This window comes from Protopterus annectens, chromosome 5.part0 (genome assembly GCF_019279795.1).
Source record: "Protopterus annectens isolate FY-2018-M chromosome 5.part0, PAN1.0, whole genome shotgun sequence".
NCBI classification, from domain to species: Eukaryota; Metazoa; Chordata; order Ceratodontiformes; family Protopteridae; genus Protopterus; species Protopterus annectens.
This window is the reverse complement of record NC_056735.1, coordinates 1593831472-1593858598: the sequence shown is the minus strand read 5'-3', so window position 1 is coordinate 1593858598 and position 27127 is coordinate 1593831472.

The window sequence follows — 27127 nt, the reverse complement described above, 5'->3', positions numbered from 1 at the left end:
CGCCAGAGATAATGGGGGAGACCACAAAATAAACTTATATAGTTATTAGAAACACAGACTTTGTGTTAACTTGCATTTTCTGTAGGATACGATCTTTGAAATAGCTTACTTAAGTCAATTTCTATTTCTAAATCTGCATTAATTTTCTTTCATTTTATTTTATTAACTATTGTACAGCTCTGAGAAATTTTTGTATACCCTTGCTTAATTGATTGCTTTGCTAATTGTGTCTCATTCATATTTAATTCAATTTACTGTTGTAATTGATATTATTTGTGGAGCATTTTGCTCTGGGCCTCCACTGAAAAAGGACTATTTCAGCAGTCGGACTTTCCCGGTAAACAAATGTAAAATAAAAATAAATAAATAAATAAACTCAAATGTTTGTCATTATTTACTGATATTAATCCTTGTTGATTTGCAAGAAAACCACACATTTTATGAGGAATGGGTTAACCGTTTTCTTCTTCTGGCTTTTCCCGGTTAGGGGTCGCCACAGCGAATCACCTGTCTGCTCATGATTGGCAGTGGAGTTTTACGGTGTCGAGTTGCCAGGCTGGCACCCAACCTTCCATAGAAGGCACACACATGCATGCACTCATATCTAGGGCCAATTGAGAGTATTCAATCCACCGATAGCATGTCTTTGGGATGTGGGAGGAAACCGGAGCACCTGGAGGAAATCCAGGCAACCACAGGGAGGACATGCAGACTCCGCACAGAAGGCACCCCAGCCGAGGATCAAACCAGAGAACTTCTTGCTGTTAGGTGGAAATGCTAACCACTGCACCACTGTGGCCAACCCAGGAATGGGTTAACAGTCTAAAGTAAAATTCTTACATTCTGTGAAGTTTTGGATGGTTGAAAGGTTTGCATAGTCACAGTTCAGGTTGACCCCCAGTAGATTGATGGTATCTTCCTGAAGGAGTACTCAGGGTCAGCAAATGCACTTTGTCATGTAGGTGAGGAGGACTTTTCATGGATAGCTAATATCCTGCCTCCAACTGATCCTATTACAGTTAATGTCCCCTTTGGTGGACCCCCTTATGGTGATAGAAATAGAAACTGGCACTATGGCTTTCTCAGGTGCTAAACTGTCAGGACTACTTCAGATGGGCATCATTTTTTTTATAACTAATATCATGTCCTCTTAGCCCCTGCACTACTTTACTTGTATCAGCATGCTCTTTCTTTCAAGTGCTTCCCACTGCTGATCATATAAGCAATAGTTATAATATTACAAAAACTGCATAACAATCCCCAATAAATGGCTAGTTATAGCTCAACATGGATCAGAAAGTCTTTGCAAACGTTATTGTCAAGCAGATGGAAGAAATAATTGACAAGACAGTCCCAGCCAACCATTTGGAGTTTATTAAGGGGCCTTATGGGGTCAATGATGCTTTCTGTACTTGGATTACCATGTACAGGATATGTAGACAGTAAGGGATAGAGGTCGGAACACCTCACATATATTTCAATAAAACCTGAGATACAGTGAGCTGGCAATATCTGTAGGAGATTATACATTTTTATAGGATTCCGTAATTTGTTGATTGGGTTAAATTGTAACATATACACCTCAGCCCAGCTTTATACAGATGTTATCCTTTATTTTATTAATTTTATATATTAAATCCCAGCAAACATATACACACCGCAGCCCAGGTTTATACAGATGTTATCCTTTCCAGTGCTATCTTTCTATGGAAAGGAACTAGGCAGAGATGCTCCCTGCTCCCTTGCTTTTTGTTGTAGTAGTCTCTCTTATTGATAAGTATCACTCAATATATTTCTACATGCCTGTATTAAAGTATGGATGAAGAGATGTCTGTTTGCAGTTTGGTTTACTGGAGCTGTGTAATGTGGCTTTGTGATCCCATGAGGTATATTGTACCTGTTTTACTGGAGCAGTGTAATCTGGCTTTGTGATCCCAAGGGGCATATTGTATTTTTTTGCTGGAGCTGTATTCTTTGGCAAAAATCCATGGACCTTGTGGTTAATAAAAATTATTTTATGATGCTAGACCCTCCCAGTTCCCCGAAGTAGATACTATACCAGAGGCCTAATCACATGAGGTACATATCTAAGTATACATTTATAAGGGATTATGAGCAAAAGGGATGAATATAATATTCTTCCTATAGTTGAATATATAAAAAGTTCAGTTATAATGTGAAAAAAAAAACTTAACACATTTTCACAATAATCAAGTCCATTAAACTCTTCCTCCATACAGAGTTACTCTTTGTGTAGGATATCTATCAGAGCAAGTGTTCTCCCCACTAATAATGCAGTGACGAAGCAGATATCTGCCAGTATTTGAGATTTTAAGAGACCAACGACCTTTCCATAAGAAGGTACTTGTTTCTAAGAAGCGAGGGGTATTTGGATTCCCAGATTTACTGAGTTATCGGAAAACCATTCTTTACTCCTGTGCCACCATGGTTGAAGTTTCTGTTTTTGCTACAATTCCTGAATGGCCCACATTATTATGCACATCTTTTTTACAAAACGTGGAATATGGGTGGTATGGATCTAAGGATTAAGAAGGAAATTTTTTGTTTAAATCAAAAGTCTATTTCATTACATTAAAAACCTTCTTATGATTCAATTCACATATTCTGATTACAGGATACATGAATTTAAGTGGGTGTTATAACCAGACCTTGGTCAAATCTTGGACTCAAATTTTATTTGAATTTCATGTGTTGTAGGCTTATTCTTTGCATTTTTTCAGCTTAGTGATATTTTTTTCTAAGAAATAGGGGTTCCAGAGATACTCATGGTTGAATAGAGTTACAGTAGGCATAACTCAAGTAACACCCTCAAAACAGAAGTTATTTTTTTACACTTGGGAATGGATAGTAGCTTAAATTTAGTAATGCAGTATTTGAATGGATAGAATAGAATGCTGAATTACAACTTCACTCATTTTGAGTGGTTAGAAAGATTTTAGGTCACAAGAGATACTAGACTGCCTTTGTTGTCTATGTTTACTTTTATTACATTACTTCATCAATAGCTCTTTTCAACTGTTGTTTTACAGAAACTAGCCAATCAGATGATTATGCATGCTGGCACTGTCATAACCCAGAGTCTAATCGCATTCATCTTGTTTGGTACCGTCAACAGATTCATAAGGAAGAAATGAAGTTTCAAGATGGGATAGCCTGGACATATTTTGTTCTCTTACTGAACATTGTAGACATCAAATTCCGGCTGTTTGTTACACTCACTGATATGATTCTATTGGGTAGAACTGATTAAGTTTTATTACAAACTGTAATCTTCACACTCTTGTTTTCTTGTTTATATTTGTCCATTTAAAAATGTCACTAAAAAATGTCAAAGAATTTCATAAATTCCTCTGTAAGCTAATTATATGGCCTCATCAAGCTACTGCCATAAATAAGTGGTCAGAACATTGGAATGTTTTCATGGGCAAAGTTCAATAAGCTAGATTTCCTTTATTATTGTTCCACATTGGGAACTAAGTTTGTAAAACTATGTTTTTATTATATATTTCTGCTATCTGTATGTTTCACTCATCAAAAAACACTGTGTGGTTTAGATGTTATAATCAAGGTTTTAATGATAATAAATGAATTTTAACAAAAAAATCACGATACCATTTTCAAGAATGAGATACCTGAAAGCAGTAGTATACACTAAAAGTACAAAAAGAATGAATCAGAAGAGAAATGAAAAAGCATTATTTTATAAAAAACTATGGTAGATATTAATAATAGCCTACTTATTGTGGTAGTACATCAATATCAACAGCATTTAATAATACATATGAAAAACATGATACCCTTAATAGGAAGTCAGACTGCAGTAAGGTGTTGCAAAATAGATTCTTATTCTAGTCCATTAATAACACACACTGTCAGATTGAGCGAAACAGCATCAATTTGTCAAAAAATTCCAGTACTCACTCTCTGCACACCAGATAACAATGGACAGAATTAGACAAAATAGCGCATGCAGAGATATGCTAGGTATGACTTTTGTAAAATCAAACAACCATGCATCTCAAGCTCTCTGACAGCTATGTCCATTCTGGACTCACAGTAGTGAGTAAAAATGTTATTATTTTTTCTGGGCTCACAGCAGTGAGTAACGATGTTAGTTTTCCCGGTGTCTTTGCATGCTGTACGTATCTTGAAAAGCTTACACTTTACAAGTAGCATGTTGCTCTTCTCCTTGAGTTGAATATTGCTATTTCCTTTTCTGTTGTACCTTGGTCAGCATGTACATCTTGTTTTACCACGTGCACTAAATACCTTAACACCCAGAAATGGCACATAAAACAGAACTGACTATCAAGTGTATTTATTACAGTAAACTAAAATACTCTATGACCACTTCCACATATGAGCATGCCACTAACTGGCATAGTGCTCATTTCAGATGTATGTCAAGCTCCTGCCTCACTTGGGAATGATCATTTTCAAAAGCAGTATCAGTGGTATAACAGGTAGCATGCTTACCTTAGGTGCTGAAGGCTGCTGGTTTTGTTTCTACACCAAGTAAATTGCTTGCTGATACTGTAGTGTAACATAATGGCAACTTCTGAGTGTGCCATCTTTTGGATTAGATCTTGAACTATTGCCCCATCTGCTTGAGCTGGTGGTAGCTCAGGTGGATGTACAAGATCCCATAGCACCTATCTAAAAGAGTAGGGGAAGTTCGCTCATGTGCTGGCCAGATTTCCTGTAGCGGTATAAATACCACTTTGGGTCTCCCATGAAAAAAGGCTACTAGCCTGGTGGGAGTAGCCCTGTCAAGTAAGGATAAATAACTAAAAAATAAAATGCAGTACTTCATTAAATATAAGACCATGAATGTAAAAAGTTTTAGTTGGCTTTACTCATCTTATCTGCAAGCCCATTATGAGGTTCATCTTAATTAATATCATGTGCACTAGCACTATTTTGGGGAAAGCAACATTTGTTAGCATAGCAGGGCTCTGTTTGAGAAATAGAAAATGTAGATTTTATGGAAACTATATGCTGCCTTCTGCTTTTTTTAAATTTGAAAGAAAATGCTCCCTTTGCATTAGAAACACTATGGAGTGTATAACTTTTCATATTCAATAAATGATACAAACAGGAAAAAAACCTAACCGTGCTTTTTTGATATACAGGCAGTATATAGTCACATACTTAGTATAGTTACTCAGATTTACTAATAAGACTGTCAGAGAACTATTTATTCCACCCATGATATTGTAAATGTTTCTGTAACTGTGCCTTTCTGTCTTGTTCATCATTTTTGGTACTAATACCCTTGGAGCTTGCCTTTAGGCAATATTTAGCTTATTCTTTCTCATCTCTAGCAACTTCCTTTATCTGTGAAAAGCAAGTCTCATTCTGTTTTCTTCAGTGGTTGTTCTTGAAGTATTTATTAATGCATTACTGTCAATGTGCAATTTCTTGACCTTGGATGTTTCTGTGAGAATTTATTACTAATAGCTGTTTCTTAGACAGGATACATGTATGTTTCACGTTAAACTAGCAACATCTTTAAATAATTTGTGCTTCAGCTTACAAGTAATACAACCGGCCATTTTGTTCCTTTTATCTCTTTCCAAGTTATCTCTTCTTCAGTTTGCTCTGCATTTTTCATGAAGCACCATCATTAAATGGGTATTTTATTATGTTTTGAAATTGGTGCTCTGTCAGCCATATCCTGAAAATTGTACAGATTAATTTGTAGCAAAATAGATGAAACTGTTCAAGCATTTTCTTCAGCTGTAAGCAGCAGTCTGTATATACAATAAATGTACTTTTATAAAACATGCTAGAATGTTTTACTGGTCTCTGCTGTATCTCTTTAAATGTATTACTCAATTGTAAAACATGGAGTGAGATACAAAATACATATAAGTTTGATTTATAAGTAACAGCTTAACTGAATTCCTTTCTAGTAAATTAAAGGCTATGGTTGCATGTTGTAACTTGTAAGGACCCATCTATCTGTTAAGGACATTTATAGAAGCTAAAATATGCTAGCATTCTTCTAATTGCAGGAGAAGTATGTTACACAGATGACATGATTGCTTCTAAGTGATAAGCCTTTCACAACTGCTACAACTTTTAATGAATATTTTAGCTTGATTTCCTTTGTACATATATTGCACCTCCATTAGTTCTCTATAGACCTGTAGTCTTAACTATGTATGGAGGAGGGGCATTCTTGGGGTCCTGAACACAAGGCCAAGATCCTCCATCAGAAACAGTATAACAGTATGATGTTGAGAGGAGCAGCTTTGACATCTAAAATCCTTATTCATAAAATGACTCAGACCTGCACACAGTAACCTCGCCTAATTTAAATTACATAACCTTATCATCTTGGCCACAATTGTATCCAGGCATAAAAGTCAGCTATTATCAGATGTGTTATTCTCTCAGCCCATTTGTTTTATTTGATGATAAAGAAAACTCCTACTAAGTCTTCTATATAAAAATGTCTCAAGATTCACCTTGGTCTCCTGATGTTGCAGTGTTCAGTGTTGCTGCATCAGTGTATACTAATCATTGGCAGGGGCGGCTCATGCTATAAGACTGCGGGACTGCAGCCCCCCCACCTGTAAAATGGATAAAATAAATTCCCCATTTCCCCACCGTAGAACATATTAAAATAAAAAAAATTCTTGGACTCTGTGCATACATGCTTAGTTCCTGACTGCTGTATTAAGCAGACCAGAACTCCAAGCACACATGCTCAGGTATTCCTGAGCTCTAGACTGCTCTGTAAGGCAGTCCAGATAGGGAAGGCTGGAAACCCCTCCCTTCCAGCCCAGAGGTCTGTGGGGTGACAACCGCACAAACCGGAAGGTCACCAGACTACATCACCTGCAGGCTGGACCAACAGCAAGGAGGCTCCAGTCTCCTCACATATTCCAGGAGACCCAACAGCATGCAGGATTGCTATGGAGGAGCTGAGGACAGGTGATTGCTGCAGCAGATAGGGTGTTTATGGAGGAAAGAGAAGTGTGTGTGTGTAATGCCCCAGTTGCTTCATGGTGGTGGGTAGAAAACAAGGCTTGAACCCTGTACCTTGGGCCCAAGTGACAAGAGCCTGAATCCCCTAACCACCACCATTTGTAAAACATTTGCAGATTTTTGCCTAATATTTGTTCTGTTCCTCATAAAATCTGTGGTTTCTGTATTTTTTGTTACTTAGAACAGCCAGTATTGCAGTGGTGCAATAGTAGCAGTGTTACCTGACAGCTACGGGTTGTTTGTTTGATTCTTGGCTGGGGTGCCTTCTGTGTGGAGTCTGCATGTCCTCCCTCTGTTTGTGTGGGTTTGCTCTGGTGTCCTCAGTGGATATTTGTCCCTATTTTGTGGTCTGTATTCCCCCATTATTGGCTTCATCCAGGTATTTTGTGCCAAGGTTGAGAGCTATGGTGATAACTGAACCCACTGAATATGTTTGGGGGCTGTATTCCCCCATTATTGGCTTTGTTCAGGTGTTTTGTGCTAAAATGTCGACAGCTATGGTGACAACTGAATTCACTAAATGGTAGCCATTTAAGTTTCAGTCTTCCTTTCTTTCATAAAAATAAATGATTTGGCATAGTGGCATGTTCCTCTGGCTGTTTTGCACAGGGTCCTGGGTTCAATACTTGGCAGTGAAATGTATGGTGGTAACACAGCATTTTATTCTAGCAACTTTCCAACATTATTCAAGCAATGTTTAAAATGTGTCCCTGGTTTTTGGGCTTTTGCCCCCCCCAAATAAATTTTGGCTTTTTCCAGATTTCTTGTGCTGCAAAGTTCAGAGATACAGCTGAGTGTCGAGTAGATTTTACAAGGAGCTGAGAGCTGCAGGGGAACAAAAGTTTAGTGCTGCTTATGCCAAGTCTGCTTACATTGTAAATAGCACAACAGGTAGTGCACTTGCTTTTGATGCAGAAGGCTGTGGTTTCTACTCCCACAGTAAGTAGATCCATTGTTGATACTGTACTCTGTTGTAAAGGGGATGGATGCTGCAGTCCTCTTTGGCGAACATACCTAGTAACTATGAACTTGTTATCAGTTTGCCATCTATTCCCCATTGCAATATGACTAGCATTATCATTTTTTTTAATGCAACATAGGCAATTTATTCCTCAAGGGCAACAGACACTATTTGCAGATGAAACAATGATATATAAAGTTGTTTGCTAGCAGTAACCTCTTCATTAGTTAACAGATTTCTTTAATGTGGAATTATTTAGATGACTTTTACTTCTTCAGAGATCGTGCATATTTACTGAAACTGCTGGACTATAGAAGTTTGAGTAGACTTTTATGATGGAAATGTTCTGAATTAGTCAGTTTTGTCATTATTGGTGCATGCATTTTGTTTCATTGTTTACTGGAAAAATGTTCAAAACAATAAATTCAAAATGCCCTCTAACAACTGTATTGTATTGTTCAAGGAATATAATTTAATACTGTCAGGAAGGTGTATCAAAGAGCATGTGTATGTTTCCTGTTCAAGGGGCCTATGATTTGAAAACAGCCCAAAATTAATCTTTATCTGCCACTGGCAAAATGTATTTTCTTTGAATGTGGGTTTCTATGCTGTTTCAATGAATGTGAGTTTCAAGGCCAGAGAAGTTTTAATGCTAAGTCTATTTTCATTGTGAGACTTTATTGATTTGTTTAGCAGATATCTATTAGGGTTTATGCTGTAACATATAAAATAAAACTTTCAAATGAAATCCATATCATCGCAGAAGTAAAGCAGTATGCACATTACAGCGGTTATGGCAAATGGGGTGAAATAACCAAGGAATGGGACATTGGAATGGCTGCAGGGGGGACGCCCCATTCGACCATGATTTTGTGAGACGGGGGGTAGGTTCAGCAAACTCAGACAGCCCCGGCTGAACTATACCTCTCAACTGTCCAGAATTTTGCAGAATGAATAGATTTTTGCTTCTTATTTTTGGTTTGTTCCTCATACAATTTGTGGTTTTCTGTCAAATCATTTAGGAATGAAGTCACTAAATAGTGACAGACATTAAGTTTCAGACGTCATAACCTTCAGAAAAATGCATGCTAAAGCAAGACCTGTTATTCTACCAAAGTACTGTTTGTATGTTCCCCCAATATATTTGGCCTTATCCAGATTTCCTGAATTAAGAGGTTGAGAGGTAAGTGCAAATAAATTGCTTTATAGAATTAGGAATATCAAAACATCTCAACTGTCTCCAATTTTGCCTCAAAATGTTGCTCTCCCTCTAATAATCCCTCTGCAAAATGACAATTTTGGAAGAAAACGTGGAGGGTTTACAATTATAAATAACTGTAATGATCAGAGTTATAGATTACTTTTATTTCAGAAATGCATGTAGATGCTCTTATTTTGTCAGCTGCTCAAGTTAACAGTACTAATTTTAAAAAGGTGTCCCTTCTTTGACAGGTTCCCAGCTGTACTGTGTGGCAATTTTATATTTTTACATGACATATTTGGTCTGTTTTTTCATAAAATTGTGGTTTTCTGGCAAATTAGTAGCAAATCATTAAAGATAGAATTTAGAAAATAATGGCAGACATTTGAGTTTCAGATTTCATACCCTTCAAAAATTCATACTAATGCAAGACCTACTACTATTCTATTGTCTTTCTAAGTTTATAAGAGCAATATTTAAAATTTGTCTTTATTTTTGAGCCTGTGTCCCATTTCTATCTATGGCTTTGTCCAGATTTCTTGCTCTGAAGTTGAGAGGTATGAGTGTCAGAGCCATCACGGTCAGCCAGAGACATTTCAAACTAACCCCTACTTGTTGCACTACACTCCCCATTGTAGTGGCTCTGGATGTGTCCAAGCAAGGCAAGGAGCAGTTATGCAGTGTAAGTGTGCAGAGTATTCCCCCATCCAAGCTAGGCCACAAGTATGACCATGGCTTTTCATCTGTCCTTGATTTTGCAGAATGTTCTGCTTTTCTGTTATATTTTTTTACTGTTGATTTATGATTCTTATTACTCAGAAAATGCATGTTGTTACAGTGCCTGTTGCTCTGTATTAAAGTAGCAATGCTTTAATTATCATCAGGTAAGCTTGTCAGAGATTGTAAGATGCAAGTAAGCTTTAATAAGCATACTGTTAAAGAATTACCAACATTGAAAGCCTTTTCATTGTTGCCATGCAGAGAATATTTACATAACTAGATAACGTATAAGCCTTAGGTATTGAAATGCATATGACAGTATTTGTAATAAAGGACAGGATTACAGTATTTTCAGAAGCTCATTACATTTGTTGGAGACTTGCAGTTATCTTTGAAGGCTTTACCCATAAACTAAACAGAACGCCAGTCTATCATGTGTGGTCCATAACTTGTGCAGTAATCCTTTAAGCAATTTATCTTGAGCTTGTTTCTTGTTCACTGTTCATTTTTTACTTTGATCATGTGTTCTCCATGAAACAAGTAGATAGTTGTTGTCATGCAGCAGGTCTTTTTTGGATAAGAAACATTTTTACAAGTGGGGGTATCACAGAGATTGCTACTTTCAGCATGTTACTTGGTAATTTTATAAAGCTGAATATAAATTATAATTAAAACTGCAGTACAAGATGAAGTGGTTTGAGCTGAGTGCTGCTTGTTTTTTTTTTTTATACTTGATTTTGACTGGCATTCCAGTAATGTATTTAAAAAGCAATTTATTTTTTCATGCCTCACAACCTTTGTGTTTCCATTTAGATATTAAGTAAGTTGTCATGTAGCCAATGCATTGAAATATTTTTTTCTTCTACACTTCATTTTGTCTTGATTGGACTCTCGTAATGACGGTTTGCCCAGGGCAGTGTATTTAATTAAAGTTTCAGTTGTTGTGGCTTTGAGCATAGCTCCACCCCTTTCTAGTTGACCACACCCCTTCCCATTGGCCCCACCCATTCAACTGTCTCCTGCAGCCTCCCTTTAATTTGAAGTCACCAGCCTCCACTGATCTTTGGCTCATTTCAGAGTATACATGTTATATCACTGGACACAATGATTTTATATGTCACAGCCCATTAGTAAAATTGGAAAAATATGAATTTGTATTCACTGAAACTAATTAAATGAACAGAAATTAAACTAGATTACTTGATTTTGAATTAAAAAAATCATCTTTCTGTTGTTTCTCATGCACCACTAATGCATACAAATATATACACACACACACACACACACACACACACACACACAGTGGGTAATATATGTATATATATATATATATATATATATATATATATATATATATATATATGGTTTACTATGGAAATGTCGAATGCAATAAGGTCTAATGGTCATTCGGTTGAAATAAAATGTCGAAAAGTCAAAACATTGAAAGTGAATAATGTCGAAAATCATTTAATTGAAAAACAATTAGCCCATCTCTACTATTTTCTAGGGGGGCTACGCCCCCCTGCACCTACCATGCGGGGGGTCCCACACCCACCCTACTTATATATACCAACTCCGAGATCACACTACAGTGGATAAATGGGCAATTCAACATTATGAGTTTTGGCTAAAACAGTTTCAACTTTTTAATTCCTGCAGATAGTGATTTCAACCAATTCATGTTCGACCATTTAGCGTTCGACATTTCCATAGTAAACCTATATATATATATATATATATATATATATATATATATATATATATATATATATACAAATATTACCTGTTTGCTGCCATAGCATGTTTTTGAGAAAACTGTTTACAAAATTAATTTAAGTAACAAAACTAAACTAAGTAACAGATCACCTGATACATTTAATACCTTTGGGTTCTAGCAAACATTTTTTATCTGAAAACAGTGGCAGATTATAAATGAAGAAATGATGGCAGCCAGATGGGACCAAGATGGGCCCCCATGGCCAGGCAAGAAAATCATCCATCCATCCCTCCATCCTTTCATCCATCCATCCCTCCATCCATCCATCCATCCATCCATCCCTCCATCCATCCCTCCATCCATCCATCCATCCATCTACATCCCATTTTTCCCATTTTTGCACATGAGATTTGGGTCTCACAGTGACAATCATCTAGAAGCAAGAAAATAACTTTTATAAAAGTTTTCTTATGACTAGCATGTAAACTAACTCATTTCAGTTAATGCTAATGTACTGACCACAACAAGCAATTGCTCATGTGTTATCAGCTAACTCTACCCTTTTTAACCAGTAAATGAGAGGAACTTTGAATGCTTACCTTTATATGATCTTGTTGCCTGTCATTTGTGCATGCACATCACCTGCCAATAAAGTTTCTTCTGGTTGTATGTTATGCATGCACATCACCTGCCAATAAAGTTTCTTCTGGTTGTATGTTATGCATGCACATCACCTGCCAATAAAGTTTCTTCTGGTTGTATGTTATGCATGCACATCTCCTGCCAATAAAGTTTCTTCTGGTTGTATGTTATTACTTATTCTTTTAAGTAAAGAAACGTTCAGCTACAGTGACCATTAGTAAAGCACAGCATCTTTCTCTTCGTTGTTGTTGACAATTCATTGGGGCAGTAGTGGGCAGAAAGCCTGCATGCATCTCAAAAAGTATATCAGGAGTTAGTGGAGTGTAAGTGAGCATTTCTTTTAAATGTTGGCAGGCAACCACATTTTAGAAGGAGGTACACCTGCCCCATTGATGAAAGCAACTTGTACATTTTTTGTTAAGTTTATTTTCTAGCATTTAGGTCCAGTACGAATTTGTCTGAAATAAATCAGGATAATTAACTAGATGGAGAGGGTTGCTATGCTGTGAATAGAAGTAACCTGCCCTCTTCATTTTCTCACATTAAAGAATAACAGTAAGGGATAGTTTGCAATCGTTCAAAATTTGCATTTTTATTGTATGTTTTTTGGGGTGTGCTGTGGATGAAAGTTACTTGACTTCTCTTAGTTTAAACTTTGGTATTAAGGGATAGCCTAGTGTGAAATAAATTAGAATTTCATCTAGTGTAAATCTTTATGAAATAAATTAGACTATTATCTGTTTTCTTTGGGGGGGGGGCTGGCTAACTATGCTGTCAATGAAAGTTACTTCATTTTTCATTTGTTCATTTTAAAGACTGACATTAAGAATTAGGCTATTATGCATTTGTGTAAAAATTGAAATATTTATTGTTTGTTTTGGGTGGTAGCAAGCTGTGCTTTAGATGAATACAAATTGTCCTGTTCATTTGCACAGTTTGAAGTTTGGCAATATAGTCCAGTGTTCACGTGGTGAAATAAATTGCAATATTTACTCTCTCATTATTAAATATCCTGGCAGGAGCAACCCACAGGGGTGGATGTATGTGGGTGTAAGTAAATTTCTCCTTTCATCTGCTCAGTTTAAAGTCTGCTATTAAGGTCTCATGTGCATTTATGTGAAATTAATTGGAAAGTTTATTCTCTCTTTTTTGGAGCGGTAGATTTATTGTGGATAAAAATAATGTTTCCTCTTAACTTGCTCAGTTTAATGCCTTGAATTAAAGACCAGAATTTGTGTATTTTTTTAATTAATTGAAACATAATTGGTTTTCTTTGGGGGGTGGGGTCTGGCTTTGTAGACAAAGTCTGGTATTGAGTGTTAGTGTTCATTTCTGTCAATTAAATTAAAATGTTCTTTATTTGTATAAATATGCTAGAAGGCAACTAAGCTGGCATGAATGAAATTAACTTTCCCTCCTCATTTTTTCAATTAAAAGTCTGGCATCAAGATCTAGTTTGCATTTATTTATTATTCATTTATTTGTCTTTTGTTAACCAGCTTATTCAGTGGAGACATGAGGAGAAAATCTCCACACACAAAGATAGCAATAGCAAAGTTACATTCAAGTAATAAGAATATGGATACAGCCATGCCATAATCGAAAATTAAGAAACACATACATAGTAAGATGGAATACATAACTATATATATATATATATATATATATATATATATATATATATATATATATATATATATATTCAAGCAACAATGTAAATTAACATTTAGCATAAAGAACAGTTGAAAATGAGGATTTGCAATAGGGCATCAGAAGGAAGAAAAATAAGTCCTAAAACATCTAATAACTTAATCAAGTTTGTAGACAGGCAGAAAAGTGGTATAAAGCAGAAGGGTAAAAATAAAGGGGGGGGGGGGCTGTATAGGAGAGTCAACAGAGTGAAAGGAAATAGTCATAAGAAGAGGGAGAAGGGGTGGCAAGTATAGTAGGTAAGGGATAGAAGGAGATGGGGTTTAAGTATCGAGTTGCTCAGTGGCACAGCTAAGGTACTAAAGCATTAGTTATATAAAGATAGTTTACAGTTAGTGGGGAAATATGTGTTAGGTAGGGTGGAGACTGGTGCAGGATGGAGTGTTTGAAAGGCGGTTTTTCAATTCTCTTTTGAAATGGATTGGAGATTGTATATTGTGTAGATTAGTTGGTAGTTTGTTCCATGTTTGAGCTAAGGAATATTTGTAAAGTAATCTTCCTTTTGTTTTGTTAAGTCTGTAGGTGTCAAGTAGTATTTGGTCAACACTCAGGAGAGACCGAGAAGGTTTGTATAGGGATAGGAAGGTGAACAGAGAGGGACAGTCTGCAGGTTTGTAAAGAAGGCAATGTGTCATCTGGAGATGTGAAAGCTGGAGTAGTTGAGGGAATTTGGAAGGTAAAGAAGAAGCTTATTTCTTTGGAGGGGGTTAAGGATGAGTTAGTTATTGATTAACCATTGGTCAATTGTGTTAAAAGAAGTCGATGTGAGGGAGTGAAGTTCAGTAGGACTGATGGAGAGGGTAATTAGAGTAGCATGATCAGTGTACTGTATCAGTGAAGAGGTGCAGCAGGCGGAGCAAAGATTGTAAAAATATTAAAGAGAAGGGTGCCTAGAATGGATCCTTGGGAGACACCTGTTTAGATAGGTAAGAAAGGCAAGCAGTAAGACTGCCATCTAACAGATTGCAGTTTGTTGTTAAAGTAACTAGAGAACCAGAGAGTTGTGGAAGTGGAGGGGTAAGTTCAGTTAGTTTAGTAAGAAGCTTGGGGTGGGAGATGGTGTTGAAAGCTTTGGAGAGATCAAGGAATGGACATGATGCCAGTTTATTGTTATCTCTTACCTCTGCTATAGTATGAGTGAAGGATAGAAGAGATGTAGTGTGCTGTGATGGGACCTAAATCCATGTTGATAGGGAATGAAGAGATTTTCCTGAAGTAGATACTTAAGAAGTCACCTATGAATACATTTCCCTAGAATTTTAGAGAGAGGGGAGAGGATGACTATAGGATAGAAACCAGAAGTGTCAGTGGAGTTACCTCCTTTGTGCAGGAGAATAGTATAAAATGATTTCCTAATTTCTGGGACTGAGATTTCTTTTATAGAATGGTTGATAAGGACTGAGATGGGATATGCTATGGAATTGGCTGCAAGTTTGAGAAACTGGAGGGGTAGATTGTCGAAAGATAGAGAACAAGGTTTAAATTTCTGTAAAAGGTATTTTATATAGGCAGTAGAGACAGGTTTCAGGGAGAAGGCTGTGTGGAGGCAGGCTGAGAAAGGGGTGGGTGGTTGTGATTGGATATTATTAAGGGGAGTTAGTTTGTGAATAGGATCGATGAATTAGTTGTTTAGTAGAGTGGTGGCTTCCAGAGGAGTTTTATTGGGGAAGGGTTTGGGGGTAGCAGTCTTCCCTGGATGGATATGTTGTTAATGGTGTACCAAAATTTTGGGGGTTTGAAATATGGGTAGATTGGGTTTCTTTATAGACTTTTTTTCTTGTTATGTATAATGAGTTTTTTAGTAAGGTTTCTTAATTCTATGAATTTAAGGAAGAGAGAAACAGATTTTGACGTTATCCATTGTTTCTAGGTAACATCTCTAAGTTTCATAGTGGAAAGGGCCTCTTTAGAGAGCCAAGGTGTGGCATTAGGTTTGATCCTAATTTTCCTGATGGTTGCTAGGTTTAGTATGTTTAAGAAAGTATTGTTAAACTCAAGAGCAGTATCATTTAGGGGAAGGTTATACAAGTTAGACCAATTCACAAGGGAGAGTTGGTTGTTGAAAGTGTCTGTGCTAAAGTTGGACAAGTTATGGCACTCTCTATAAAGATGGGTTTTTGGGGTTTGAGAAGGTAGTCTTAGTACTGTGATAGATAGGTGATCACTTAAGGAGTCTGTTAAAGTGGTGGGAGTATTGTATTGATTAAGGCTGGAAGTTAAGATCCAATGAAGGATGGAGTTGGAGTTTTTATTGAAGTGGGTTGGAATAGTAATAAGTTGACTGAAACCAAACAGGTTAGTACTAAGGGTAGGGGAATAGGGGATAGTTTATTCCAGTCAATATTTGCATCACCTAGTATGACTGTCTCATAGGAAAGATGCTGAGAAATCCAGGATAACTATATTCAAGAATTGGAATATTGTTACCAGGAGGCATATAGATAGATGCTATGGCAAATGTTTTGTGTAGTTAAAGTGACAGTTAAGAAAGATAAGTTCATCAGGGGAGAAGCCAGATAGGGGTAGAGAGAAGGCAGAGAGGTTAAGCTGTTGTAAATACATGATAGCAACACCTCTCCTTTTTTAGAAAGCCTATCTTGCCAGAAAGTGTTATAGCTGGTTGTTAGAATCTGTGAGTTTGTGATATGAGGTTTGAGCCTGGTTTCTGAGAGAGTAAAGATGTGGGAATAGTGGTGGGAAACCTAGCCATGTAGTTCAGTTATTTTGTTTGGAGACTGGTATTTAGTTGGAGGGATTGTGAGTTGGTGCCTAATAGTTGAGCTGGTGGTGGTAAGGTGTGTGTGTAAAAGTGGTGGGCTAGTTGGAAATGGAAAATGCCACTTTCACACACACTTACACTTTTCACACACACACACTTTTCATCATTTCCCATTGGCCCTTGTTTTTCTGGCGGGCCTTTTTTCGCTTCCCCATAGGACTCCTACCTCCCCACCCCATTCATCACCCCTCCCCTCCTTCTACACCCATCCACTTCAGCACAGCTCATTCACCCTCATTGGCCTCCGGATTTTTGGCGGGCCTTTGTTGTCACTTCCCTATAGGCCCATGGGCCCCCCACCCCTTGGCTGCCCCTCTCAGCCCTCAGCCTACTCAGCCCCTTCACATCACACATTCCCATTGGCCCTGACTTGCCATGTCACATCTCAGGACATCCTCTGGTTTTCTCCTATCATGGCCCCATAGATACCACCTACCATCCTCTGATTGGCAGAGTGGGTCCCCACACTCCACAGCCTCTAACATCATGCTAGAGAGGCTCCACCACTGGAACTATTGCCTCCCTCCACTATACCATTAACGATTGTCTCTTAGTCTCCCACCACCTTTGTGCTGGTCCCTCCTGATTGGTCCTTTTCGCCTAGGTCCCCCAGGCCTATGCAACATCCATTTTCTGGATACATACACCAACCATTTGTACAAAGTGAATTATCATTGAATTACGAAGTAGATGAGCGTATTGTCCCCAACTCCATGTTGTTCACAACCTCCATCCAATATTAAAAGAGCAACATGCTCCAATGATAGTATAAATATAAATTATACATATAGACATTATTAACATCCCTATATGCGAAACCTATGGCAATAGTGAACAACCTCCCACGCACAGGTAGTACACTTTTTTAAACATTTTTAACATTTTTAAACATGCATTAAACACATTTATAACTATAATAAATCATAAGAAGATCCCAAAGCTGAACAGCCATATCACATTGATGCTGGTAATCACACTGTTTAACGCGATAAGAAGTATTTTGTATTTTGCATATGATACTATATTCTGACTGGTTTTTAGATATGGAATAGACTCTTAGGATGAATATATGAGAAGCGAGACATAAAGGTGCTTCCCACGTATGTTAATAAAGCTGAATATATATATATATATATATGTATATATATATATATATATATATATATATATATATATATGTGTGTATAAAAACATTATGTGAGATTGTTAGAATACTTCACTACCTTGAATAGCACTCATCTGCCTTGCTTTTGTGACAATAAAGTACTAGTCATGAACAAATACACTAGTTCATAGGTTAGTACTAAGCTAACTGCCCTTGCGAGCCATTTTAAGCCTTGCCAATTATCTCTTGTGAAACTCTGCACTTTGTGTTTGTAAGGTAAGCACCTTAACCATTAGGCCACCTTCCCAACCCCTTTTTGATTTTTCTGTATCTGATGTTTTATGTAGTTAGAAGCAGTCTGTTACTGTGAATAATACGTTTATTTGGAGTCTTCATTGCTAAGCTTGCCATTCGTGCAAAATAAGTACTGCTCATATAATATTAACAAATGGAAATATCTGGGTACCGATTTAAGAATTAAACATCACAAAAGGATTCAGAAGATTCAGATCCATACTAAATCAACAGGTTTCCAAGTTTTACAGACTGTTTATAGTTTTACTAGTTTCTACTGGGACCTCTGTCTCAGGGCCACTGTTGACTTGGTGTAAAAGCATGAAGTGCCGAACACACCTTGTCGATTCATGTAGTGGAGGTATAGAAAACACTTTGGATTTCAAGCAATATTTAACTTTAACATTGTCCATAAAACTAAACCTTTAAATCTTTTTTTTTTCATTGTGCTTTTAGAGTCATATATTTTTATTATTTTTTTTTTTATTTTCATTTTTATTTTATTTTTTAGTATTGTATCATTCACTGCTTGATGAAGTCCCAGTGAGGATGAAAGCTTTAACTGTGATTTTACAATAAAATAATTGTCTCTTTTATGGATTGTTTTCCTGCTTTTTCCCTTTGTTTTGATACATTTTGGAATTTTCCTGTTTTTTTTCTCTATTGTTTTTGAGTATAAGTCAGACACTACTACAATATATTGATGAGGACATATTAAGACAAGCTGAATCAGTAAGACTAATATAATCCTAGGTATAATACATACCTTGTCATTATAAGCCAGTTCAGACAGACAGATCTTAAAAATACTAGAAAAAGCAATCTAGTTTAGAACATTACCTTAGTTGCTGAAAAAGTACATTCCATAGCTACAGGACCTGTTATGCAAAACAGCGAGTCCTAGCAGATTTTGTACACTTTTGTGTGCCAGACTGTTACAATAAGCTCCTTCTTGTATGAGATGAGGAGCCAATGACACATATAAACAAACAAAAAAAAAATCAGAACTAATGATGGTATAAAAGTAGACTAGAAGCCGATGCAAGCTGCACACCACAGGTGTAATATGTTGGTAGCAGGAGTTACTAGTATGTAGCCTGATTGTGGGGCTGTATATAAGCTGCAAACAATCAGTCCTCATGTCAGGAAATCTAGGTTGAGGCCATTACATTATCCAGATGGGATGAGACTAGCACATGGACAACTGATGAGAGATCAGCTTCAGAAAAAAGATGCTCAGTGCTAGAAATGTTGTGCAGGTAGAAAAAGAGTATTTTTTAACATAGATGGCACCTGTTCCTACAATGCCTTCTAGTTACAAAGGATAACTCATAAGTCATACCTCCTTCTAAATATGTAAATCTTGCAGCCTCAAGGATGTTGTGGGTTTTTAAGATAGCATGAGCTGCTATACACTCAGTTTGGAGGTTTTAAGCTTCAGCTGATTATTAGTTGCTGATGGATGCCCTCTAAGGCATCAGCAAGGGTGGACATTTTCACCCTCTTCCCATGAGAGAAGGAAAGCTTTATCTGTGCAGTGGCATGCAGAACCTTTTTCTCTTGTATCTTCTTCTTATCCATCAAAGGAAATAGAACAACTGAAAAATCAATTGGCCCAAGATCAAATTCTAGAGCTCTCTGCAATCATAGGGCTATAAAACAGAAGTATTACTGCCTGAGGAAATCCTCAGAGTATGGCCTATGGGGCAGGAGAGAAACCACTCTAAGACTGTAGATGAGCTATCCCAGTAAGATTGTAACTGCTTAAGGAAGTTGTTGGAGGCATACTGGAGGGCAGACAGAAAGGCTGAAAGTGATCCTACACTATCTGATCCTCTACTTAAACTTTTCATGTTCATTAAGGAAGAGGTAATCTTAGGTGAATAAAAACCAACAGCGTTTCAAGAAGATCAGCAGTGAGAAACCTGATGGAAACAACTTTATACATTGGTTTACGAATTTTATGCAGAATGGATTTCTGCATGAACTCCAGTAAAGCAGATAAGTAACACTGTGTCAGACTAACCAGATAAAGCTCTGAAATAGATGGAACCTTATGGGCATGAACTATTTGAGCTTCACATTTGACCACTGGTTCAGGCATCTTACAAAAAGGTGGATGGTCAGATCAGGTACTAAACAAACTACGCAGGGGTGTATCAAGCCAAATCCATTATGTAATCAAAAAATCTTAGTGCTATTCCCCTTGGACATCTATCCCTTAAAAACGGACATAGCTCTCACAATGCTGCCTCTCCAAGCACTTAATAAATGTTAGTGACATTTTCAGATCATCCCCCTAAAAATATTAAAAATATTGTTTTTAGATTGGCAGTATTGCATCTGTTGTTAAAGGCATTTATTTAGACAGCCATAGACATAACATGACTTGAAAGAAAAGCCATGTTGACATGATGCTCAGAAGAAAATGTACTCAGTAGAGTACAAGGAGTATGCCTGGCTACACCCTTGAATCTACGACTATCAAGAGATGGTTAGAAGCAAGGGTGGAAAGTGTATTTGTAAGGAAGGAGCTTTCAAGGTTAAAAGTTGACCAGTGATGACACCCCCCCCCCCCCATCTTTAGATGGAGGCCCAATTGTTTTTATTGTCTGGGGTTATGGCTCACAATGATAATAAAATATGAGATCAGTGAATTTTAGATGATGCCACTGCTGAGTGGTGTAGTATTTTACAAGAGTACAAATGCTAAAAAGGAGCTGAACAAGCAATAATTGTGGTTAAAAATGCAAAACAGGGAAAGGTTCTACAATTAGAATTATAAAAAAAACCACACAAAATATCTAACTGTTATATGGTGATTACAAAGAAAGGATAAATGCTAAAGTGTATATCCATGAACATAGCATCCTAAGATAGGAAGATGATTTATGCCATTGTAAGACCACAGCTGGAACCCTGCATTCAGTAATATGGGCATTGGAGAGACAAAATAGTCCCAGCATTTGGATGGTGCAAAGAATTGCAACCAGGAAGCAACAGTGTGAATGTTGTATACCAAATGTTTATAGAGCATTACATATTTTGATAGAACATGAAAAAGGCATAATGGACCTAATACATTTACCTTAGGCATTAAAGGACTGACAGTTCTTTGTGGATATGAAACAGAGCAACTACCTGATTAAAGAAACGTAATTCATTCTTTTCATCATACAGTATATCTTCTATTGGATGCAAGTTGACAGGTCAAATGAGTTTCCAGGACTTATAGTATGTCATGACAGCTTGGTCTTTTAAAAAGGTTTAGGACAACTAAAGCAAAGGGACAGAATGAGAGGGGTAGCTATTCAGAGTTAAGAACAACACTCTAGTGGACTACATAGGCAACAGCCTCTTTGTACCATGTCAAGCTAGTTAATATTTTGTTTGTGTCTTTCGGCTTTTCCCGGTTAGGGGTCGCCACAGCGGAACTCCGGTCCGCTAATGATTGGCAGTAGAGTTTTACGTGCTGGCTTGCCGGGCCTAACGCACAACCTTCAATGAAGGAACGCCCATTCACGCATGTCACCACACAGAAGATGCTCTAACTGAGAATCGAATGGGCAATGTCTAACTGTGAGGCGACAACGCTACCGCAGCACCACCACCGCAGTGTCAAGCTAGTTAATACTATGTGACAAAAAAAAAAAAGCTTTAGAAAACTTTATACATTTTGGTGTTTATGATTTCTTTTATTTCTTTAGGAAGATTGTCATAATTAACATCCATTGTTGAATTTAATTGTCCTTGTTGTTGTTTAAGAAAAGGTTTATGTTTAAGGTTCAAATTTCTGATCTTTTTTTTTTTTTTTTGCATAAGGGCAGCAGTTATGGTTTTGAAGGCTAGTAAGGTCAGCATGGATGCGGTTGTTTTATTGACATGCTGGCACAATGATATTAACTGATAACAGAATTGTGGCACTCCCCATGTATTGAGTAGTTGTCCTAGAAAAGATTCTTCAGTTATTGTGCATTAGTCAAGTACATGCCATTAGACTTTAAGCCTATTATCCAAACCAAGATAATAAATACAATTATATTTGTTTTCTTACCACTGACCTTTAAAGAGCCTGTGTTATGATACACTGCTTTTTAAGTGGTTAACCATTATAACCAGGGGAGTGAATTTGCCTTCGAGTGATGGCTGTTTAGAATGAGCAATTTGGTTAAATGACATATCTGTGCATCCCTTATTCCTGGTACTCTTGTTATGTTTTAGTTCATATTATTTTACTTTGCATCATTATTACAAGGTTAAAAGTAAAATTATAAGAGCTGGTAAAGCTTAATTTATTTTTTTTGCCTGTTTCTTGTTCATCCAGTTAACTGCCTGCCTTTTTTTAATTTAATCCACAAATGGGTGTTACTAAGTTTCTGTTTACAAGAAGGAAGCAATCTAGAGGCTGCAGCATAAATTTCAAATAAATGATGATGCATCTGAATAAAATAAGAACAGTTTATTATAAAGTAATTTTTATTCTTATCTCAGATTATCATTTTGATTAACTTTCTAGTGCATTACACATCACATGTTGCATTTAGTACAGTGATTGTGTTTATACTGCATATTATTAAAAATGCTCCCTTTCTTTTGCTGTGCTGCAAGTAGCCATTCATGCAGTTGCTGTTTTAAACAACATTTCTAAAATGGCGTGCATACTAGTCACATTGTCAGAATAATGCCATTTGTATCTGAAAGAGATTTAGGCATTCAGGCAAGGCTTTACAAATGCTGTATAATGACTGCCCAATGCAAGCACAAAAAAAAAATGCTTGCAATTCCAGAAATTTGTTTTGTTTGTTTAGACTAGTCAGGCTTCATAAGTCACTGAAATACTTCAGTATTTACACAATCAGTACCATGTTATTTCTTATAATTGTGTTCTTAATGAGCTAATTCTTAACAGTATCAATGTGCAGGCATTCATTGGTTGTTCTTTTTTTTAGCACAGTTTGCCTTAATTATTTGTCACTGTCTAGTTTTGAATGACACAAAAATGAAGTGACTGACTCCAACATACTGCAATTGCCCTTTTGTCACATGTGGCGATTATGCAATTCAGACTATAAAGAGAAGATATATATATATATACTCAATAATCTCAGGACCTAATGTTATCCTGATTAAAAGACATTTCCAGAATCTGTGCAAAGCTTATAAGAAGTAAAAGTGATTGCGGTATGATAGTCTGCTTGTTTAAGTGATACAGGTAGGTGATAATGTAGTATTCTTTATTATTCTTCAGAATTCGTGTTTCATTCTCAGGCAGCACTTTAGCAATTACATACTTTTAAATGTGACTGGGCATTGCTTAGCTGTCCTACAAGTCATTTTTAAGCTGTTCTTTTTAAAAATATTGTGTTGCCTACTATATTAATGCATGAGTTGCAATGTTAAATTGTAATTATCTAGCAGAGAATTTAAAGGATCAAATGAGGCAAACAATGTGTTTATGTTAAATCATTAAGGAATATGAGGTGGGCTAAATATAGATATGCACACAAATACACATTCAAGGTTAAAAAAAGCACCCTTGTAAGTACACAGACACACACAAATACATGGGGATATGTAAGTACACAGACACACACAAATACATGGGGATATGTAAGTACACAGACACACACAAATACATGGGGATATGTAAGTACACAGACACACACAAATACATGGGGATATGTAAGTACACAGACACACACAAATACATGGGGATATGTAAGTACACAGACACACACAAATACATGGGGATAGAATTCAGATATCTTCCATGACATGAAATGAAGTAGCACAGTCTAAGAAAAAGCATTTTCCAAATGGACCTCGACCCATCAATGCGTGTAATATAGCTCATGTATAAACTATTACATTTTGGCTAAACTTTAGAAAGTATAAATAGATATTCCCAAAGACTCACAAAGAACACTAGCACTTGTGGTAAGGGCTGTACTAAAAGAGGCCTGTTTCTGTAACACTGTGTTTTCTGATTCAAAGATGCATTAGACTCAATGAGAAGAGGACACAGTGTTGATTAATTTGCATGTTACCGAAGCCCCATTAACTGCCACTAGTGTAGATCAACACATTCCTGTGGTAGTTACCACTGGCAGCCTATGCATCTCATTGGCACAGGCATCCCTTCTCATTCACTTCCCCATGTGTACACACACACACACACACACACACACACACACACACACACACACACACACACACACACACACACACACACAGACCACCTACCTCTTCCTTGTCCCCGAGTTATTGCAATACTCTCAGTGCCTCTTCATATGCATTCATCTCTGTCCTTGTCAATCACAGATCCTTACAGTTAATAATGACAGACATTAGACTTTCATTTTGGCTAGTGTTACTTAAGGTATAATGATGCTTTAGCTGCTGCTCTGTTAACTTTTATAGTGATTCCTGGTAGTACTTTAATTAATTTCCCTATTGTCATTTAGTGTACCTGTCTGGGTTTTATGGAAGCCTCCCCTTACTATCACTCATGACTCATGGTGTATTGTGAGCATTGGATTGTGACAGAAATTTGATCTTCAGACTTCTTATAATGTAAGAAAAAAATAGCTATACTAATAGACTAGTTAGAGCATAAGTGCTCCTGCTTTTAGTATAAAGAATGCAGGGTTCATAGGCCCTTTCCTCCCCTATTCACTTTGAACTCTTTCTTTTTTACAGAATTCGGTAATATTTAAATATTTCCTTGGTGTTCAGTGGTAGCACATTGGGCTATATATTTGGTGATATGGTCCAAAGTTTGAGTCAGTTTTAGTAACTTTAGTGCATACTGTATATACTATTTCTGGTATTTACAGCTCCACAAACTGACACATGTTGCTTTTTTTAATTAAGTACCTCTAAAAAATGACATGATAATTATTTCTAGTGTCTAGTGTACTCTCCATCCCTATTGTCATTAAGGCACAATGTTATAACTTTTCACTGGTGGCAATTGATCCATCCCACCCCACCTCTTGTTTAAGTGCCATTTAGTCATAATGTTTAGAGAGTTCTCTCTCTGGTGTCTAGTGTTATCCTTTACCCTAAATAGCCTAAGGTATGATACCATGTAAATTGTTATCCCTGGTGTCCCCCCCCCCCATCCAGTGTCCTTCTCCAATGTACTCTTCTTGCTGCTGAGCATCCCCTCTCCGGCATCTGACTACTGAATGTTAGTCCCTAGCAGAGCGTTCCCTGCATTTCTCCTGGCCATTGTAAGAAACCTTCCTTGTGGACCTCAATCTGATTCCCTCCTCCATTTTGGCTGCCTGTCCTGCAGACATATCTAGTCTAAATAACCAATTAAAGTCACTAGTGGAGCATTCCCTGCGGTTCTCCTGGCCATTGTAAAAAGATCTCCTTGTGGGCCTCAATCTGATACCCTCCTCCATTTTGGCTGCCTGTCCTGCAGACATATCTAGTCTAAAAGACCAATTAAAGTCCCCAGTGGAGTGTTCCCTGCAGTTCTCCTGGCCATTGTAAGAAACCCTCCTTGTGGACTTCAATCTGATACCCTCCTCCATTTTGGCTGCCTGTCCTGCAGACATATCTAATCTAAAAGACCAATTAAGTATGTGTCCTAGCGAGGGACTATTTACCTGACTTATTGCTATTTTTGTCAAACAGTCATTCTTCATTGTACAATGTTTGCCTATATTAAGTGCAGCATCTTGTATTAAGTAAACTCAGTAGCCCATACGCCAAGAAGACGCCAGCAGCCCTAACCTTTCTTTCTTCCCCCATTTTTCCTCACTCCTCAATCTGCATTTTTTCAGTGTCCTTCCTATATCCCACCCTTCCCTGGGACTAGTTGCTCTACTACTTTTATCTCTCTTAATCACTGTCACTGTTACTGCCCTGATCTTCGCCTGTTTGCAATTTCCCGTGTCCAACTGTATAGCTACTCTCTTCAGTTCAACCTACTGTAACTCATAGTTACCTAACGGTACAGCCTAAACCTAGCACTCTCTCAATCTACTCTCTCCTGCCACATCTCATCTTTTTCTTTTTCTACATGTACTCCTGCTTTTTCTTTACCCCTCCAGCTTCCTCCCTAACTAGTTTAACTTTCTCTCTTACTGATTTTTTTTCTATGGGCTAGGTCTGCCCAGAGTGTTTAGCCTTACCCTCCACCTCATTTCCTGTACTAAGCTTTCATAGGTACCCTATACTTGTGGGTGCCATCTTTAAACTCCCAGTACTCTTCTTGCTACTGAGCTTTCCCTCTCCGGCATCTGACTACTAAATGTTGTAAGTGCACATTCTGTACATATATTTTTTTACTTTATTTTAGCTGACAACTGCATTTTTGTTGGCAAAAGCTGTATTTCACTACTGTTAATCTGCTGTGAAACTAGACCCTAAATTTTATTTTTATCTATACTATTTCAATGTAATCAGACTAAACCAAGGGATTCCTGCACGTGGTTTCACTTGTTATTAAATTAGTGTGACAACCTTACTGTGTTAGTTAAAGTCTAGTTTCCACATTTCCATCAAATGTTTCAATGTAGCCTTATGCTATTTTACATTTATATACTGTTTCAGTATAGTGCTATAATTATATTGAGTTAGTCCTGATTCAGGAATTGCGAGCGATAAACGAACTGAGATTATTTGCTCTGTGTCTGCTAAAGTGTGCATTTATCGTTAATTGCTCTTGTGCTGTTATATTGTTTACCTACATTTATTGTTAGCTGCTTTTATTCTATTCTGTTACTGAACTGAGTTTTTTTTTTGCACTGTATGACACGTGGAAGTACTTTTTTGGAATACTCGTAATTATGGTGTCAGTCATGCCTATATTTGCCAAGACTCCTGTTACTGTACTTTAGAGTGGATTTTAGTCTAGTCGCTATGTATGCCAGCAGCTGGTGTTCACTGAAAGCTATCTATTTGTACTGTATTTTTCCCCAATTACCTAGTTTTTGATTAAGTTGTCCTGAAAGCTGTGTAAAAAA